The following is a 5,539-nucleotide window of genomic DNA, read 5'->3' on the forward strand; positions in this document are numbered from 1 at the left end:
GGCTCCATAGCGGTGTGGGCTGTGTTTGCAAGGAATGGACTGCGCCCTGTCGCCCAGCTGACCGATCATTGACTGGAAATTACGTTCGGCTACTTGGAGATCGTTTCCTGTCATTTTGGACTTCATGTTTCCAAACAGCGATGGAATTGTGACTGGGCCAAAACTGTTCGCGATTGGTTCGAAGAACACTCTGGACAATTCGAGCGAATAAATTTGCCACTCAGATCGTGCTGCATGAATCCCATCGAACTTTTATGAGACATAATCGAGAGGTCAGTTCGTCCACAAAATCATACACCTGCAAACACTTTCGCAGTTATGGACGCCTATAGAAGAAGCATGGCCCAGTATTTCCACAGGGGACTTCCATGGTTCAGTAAACGCCATATCGAGTTTCTGCAATACACCAGGGAAAAGGAAGTCCGACACTATACTAAGTGGTACCCCATGACTTGTCACCTCGGTGTATGTCTTCACGTGCCTTCTTTATCATTGGCACATTCGGATTTTTTTCCACCCATCTCCATACTAACAGGTGGCGAATGGCACAAAGCCCATGGCCCTTCAGGAAGTGTGCTAGTACACTTGAGGATTTCAGGTGAACCATCCTGAGCTTCTCTTTCATATATGGAAATAAATTGTGGTACGCATCGCTGATTGGGTAGCATCGCATCGTTTCTACCAGAGGACGCAATACGTAACAGCCTTTTTCATATTTGGAGATCTAGCTATTATACGCGGAATTACGTATACTACTGGCAATTAAAATTTCTACAGCACGAAGATGACGTCCTACATTCGCGAAATTTAACCTACAGGAAGAAGATGCTGTGATATTATGATTAGCTTTTCAGAGCATTAACACAAGATTGGCGCCGGTGGCGACACCTACAACGTGATGACATGAGGAAAGATTCCAACCGATTTCTCATACACAAACAGCAGTTGACCGGCGTTGCCTGCTGAAACGTTGTTGTGATGTCTCGTGTAAGGAGGAGAATTGCGTACCATCACGTTTCCGACTTTGATAAAGGTCGTATTGTAGACTATCGCGATTGCGTTTTATCGTATCGCGACATTGCTGCTCGCGTTGGTCGAGATCCAATGACTGTTAGCAGTATATGGAATCGGTGAGTTCAGGAGGGTTATAAGCAACGCAGTGCTGGATGCCAACGGTCTCGTATCACTAGCAGTTGAGATGACAGGCATCTTATCCGCATGGCTGTAACGGATCGTGCAGCCACGTCTCGATCCCTGAGTCAACAAATGGGGAAGTTTGCAAGACAACAACCATCTGCACGAACAGTTCGACGACGTTTGGAGCAGCATGGACTATCAGCTCGGAGACCATGGCTGCGGTTACCCTTGACGCTGCATCACAGACAGGAGCGCCTGCGATGGTGTACCCAACGACGGACCGGGTGCACGAATGGCAAAACGTCATTTTTTCGGTTGAATTCAGGTTCTGTTTACAGCATCATGATGGTCGCATCCGTATTTGGTGACATCGCGGTGAACGCACATTGAAAGCGAGTATTCGTCATCGCTATACTGGCGTTTCACCCGGCGTGATGGTATGGAGTGCCATTGGTTACACCTCTTGGTCACCTCTTGTTCGCATTGGCGGCACTTTGAACAGTGGACGTTACATTTCAGTTGTGCTACGACCCGTGGCGCTACCCTTCATTCAGTCCCTGCGAAAACCTACATTTCAGCAGGATAATCCACGATCGCATGTTGTATGTCCTGTACGGGCCTTTCTGGATACAGAAAATGTTCGACTGCTACCCTGGCCAGCACATTCTCCAGGCCTCTCACCAACTGAAAACGTCTGGTCAATGGTGGCCGAGCAACTGGCTTGTCACAATACGCCAGTCACTACTCTGGATGAACTGTGGTATCGTGTTGAAGCTGCATGGGCAACTGTACCTGTACACGCCATCCAAGCTCCGTTTTTCTCAATGCCCAGGCGTATCAAGGCCGTTATTACGGCCAGAGGTGGTTGTTCTGGGCACTGATTTATCACGATCTATACACCCAATTGCGTGGAAATGTAATCACATGTCAGTTCTAGTATAATATATTTGTCCAATGAATTCCCGTTTATCATCTGCATTTCTTCTTGGTGTAGCAATTTTAATGGCCAGTAGTGTGCGTAGTACCTTGGCGCCGATCCACGGGCCAGCGCCACGTTCGCCAGTGTCCTGGGGCTCTTGCGGTCGCGCCCCTGTACGTTGTGTCATCCGCGATAGACGGACGTGGATGCCGTGCCTGCCCTCTGCGAGAGTTGGCAGGCGGCGACCAGTAACTGCGTTTGTTAAAGCGCGCAGTATTTCGCGGGCGGCGGCAGCTGGCAGCGGCCCACCAATCAGCGCGCTTGTCCCATCAGCCCGCCGTCAATAGCCGGCCGCATTTGTTGACAAAACACGGTGTACACTGGGTGACACGGGCGGCGCTCTCTGTCGCGCGCGGCGTGACGTTAATGTCTTGGCAGTTTATATCGGCGCGCCGCAGATTTGTAGGTACTGAAAATGATAAACAGTGGAGCGGCGTGCTGCGATTGACGGCCGGTCGGCAATCATTCAGCGCGCTCGCCAAACAGATTGCGTCGCTGCCGTCCGCCCACCCTCGCCCGTGCACATGTGCGCTGGCCGCGACCCACAGTGCCACAAATATTCTTCGCGATGAGTGGCGTCCTGTCATGTCGGGCGCACACGCTCGTGAAACGTGGGCACGAGAGCATACGCTGTCGCCTCTGCTGCCCCCCCCCCCCCCAATCCCCTCCCCCATGGACTGCTGCTAGTCAGAGTACAGTAATTAGCCCCCGCCGGTCCAGCCAATGCTCTATGCGGCCGCTCTGCTAGTTCTAAAGCGCGTGTCACAGCATTCGATGCTGTACGATGTACGCGCTGTCATTTCGTCGAGCAGGCAGGTTTGGATCTTTTGTTTCCTTGCAGCGTTCTCTCAAATACCTGGGTGACGCGGTATTGATGCAGCGAAGGTGCAATGTGTGCTACGACCAAGTGAATGTCCCCTTCAACCAGGAAGTGCAGGAAAAAGATACGGAGACAAGAACCGCCATCTGAACTGCACGAAGAATTGAGATTCCTTCACAATGTCCTCTGAGTAGTTATCGAAAGCCAATTCTGCTCCACTGTACCACGTAAGCTACATTACGGCTAAATCGGTAAACTATCGAGGAAAAATCATGAAAAATTTAAGAAAAAACACGATTTACGAAAGAGCTCTTTTTTACAATAAATAAAGGAGGAAACCGCTGAATAAAGGAAAATAAACAAAAATGAAGGAAAATAAGACTTTTCAAGCATTTTCACTGTTTTCAACTCACGTTTGGGAAAAAGAGGAATTTTAAAACACTAAGGAAAATCTTGACTTTCAGGGAACACTGATATAAAATGCCCCACAGCCCTACTGTCCAGAAATCCTACTGCCCCACACCCATCTGCACTGCTGTCGAAAACTGCCCCATTAACACAGCCACCCATGAGAACAACGAAAGGGAACAACAATAAATAGGGGAACAGGAAAAAATTCGCAATTCGAGCATGAGGAAGAACTTGCCGTTATTTTTAAACTGTTTTCATAATTTTTAATGATTTTAACCATTTTTGCAAATATTTTCGATATATTCCCCCATTTTTCACGCAGTTTCACCACATACCTCCAACGATTTACCTGGAAAAATTGCGAAATTTCAAGAAAAACCAATACAAAAATTGAAATAATAAAAACTCACATTGTTTACAATTATCTATTGAGAAATTCTCGCTTACTATTCTGCGTTGAACAACCTATGTCAAAGTTTGCTTTCGATACATGATTACGTAAGCAAGTGTAAAGTGACTTATAAATTATAGAGTGCAGCAATCAGTCGTCCTTTTGAGATTTTATTACGCAAATCTACATTTCGGCTATCAGCTAGCCATTCTCAGTGCACTATTTTCTATTGTCAATGTACACTCCTGGAAATTGAAATAAGAACACCGTGAATTCATTGTCCCAGGAAGGGGAAACTTTATTGACACATTCCTGGGGTCAGATACATCACATGATCACACTGACAGAACCACAGGCACATAGACACAGGCAACAGAGCATGCACAATGTCGGCACTAGTACAGTGTATATCCACCTTTCGCAGCAATGCAGGCTGCTATTCTCCCATGGAGACGATCGTAGAGATGCTGGATGTAGTCCTGTGGAACGGCTTGCCATGCCATTTCCACCTGGCGCCTCAGTTGGACCAGCGTTCGTGCTGGACGTGCAGACCGCGTGAGACGACGCTTCATCCAGTCCCAAACATGCTCAATGGGGGACAGATCCGGAGATCTTGCTGGCCAGGGTAGTTGACTTACACCTTCTAGAGCACGTTGGGTGGCACGGGATACATGCGGACGTGCATTGTCCTGTTGGAACAGCAAGTTCCCTTGCCGGTTCAAAAATGGTTCAAATGGCTCTGAGCACTATGGGACTCAACATCTTAGGTCATAAGTCCCCTAGAACTTAGAACTACTTAAACCTAACTAACCTAAGGACATCACACACACCCATGCCCGAGGCAGGATTCGAACCTGCGACCGTAGCAGTCCCGCGGTTCCGGACTGCAGCGCCAGAACCGCTAGACCACCGCGGCCGGCCCCTTGCCGGTCTAGGAATGGTAGAACGATGGGTTCGATGACGGTTTGGATGTACCGTGCACTATTCAGTGTCCCCTCGACGATCACCAGTGGTGTACGGCCAGTGTAGGAGATCGCTCCCCACACCATGATGCCGGGTGTTGGCCCTGTATGCCTCGGTCGTATGCAGTCCTGATTGTGGCGCTCACCTGCACGGCGCCAAACACGCATACGACCATCATTGGCACCAAGGCAGAAGCGACTCTCATCGCTGAAGACGACACGTCTCCATTCGTCCCTCCATTCACGCCTGTCGCGACACCACTGGAGGCAGGCTGCACGATGTTGGGTCGTGAGCGGAAGACGGCCTAACGGTGTGCGGGACCGTAGCCCAGCTTCATGGAGACGGTTGCGAATGGTCCTCGCCGATACTCCAGGAGCAACAGTGTCCCTAATTTGCTGGGAAGTGGCGGTGCGGTCCCCTACGGCACTGCGTAGGATCCTACGTTCTTGGCGTGCATCCGTGCGTCGCTGCGGTCCGGTCCCAGGTCGACGGGCACGTGCACCTTCCGCCGACCACTGGCGACAACATCGATGTACTGTGAAGACCTCACGCCCCACGTGTTGAGCAATTCGGCGGTACGTCCACCCGGCCTCCCGCATGCCCACTATACGCCCTCGCTCAAAGTCCGTCAACTGCACATACGGTTCACGTCCACGCTGTCGCGGCATGCTACCAGTGTTAAAGACTGCGATGGAGCTCCGTATGCCACGGCAAACTGGCTGACACTGACGGCGGCGGTGCACAAATGCTGCGCAGCTAGCGCCATTCGACGGCCAACACCGCGGTTCCTGGTGTGTCCGCTGTGCCGTGCGTGTGTTCATTGCTTGTACAGCCCTCT

Source organism: Schistocerca cancellata, chromosome 1 (assembly GCF_023864275.1).
Source record: "Schistocerca cancellata isolate TAMUIC-IGC-003103 chromosome 1, iqSchCanc2.1, whole genome shotgun sequence".
In the NCBI taxonomy this organism is placed as follows: domain Eukaryota; kingdom Metazoa; phylum Arthropoda; class Insecta; order Orthoptera; family Acrididae; genus Schistocerca; species Schistocerca cancellata.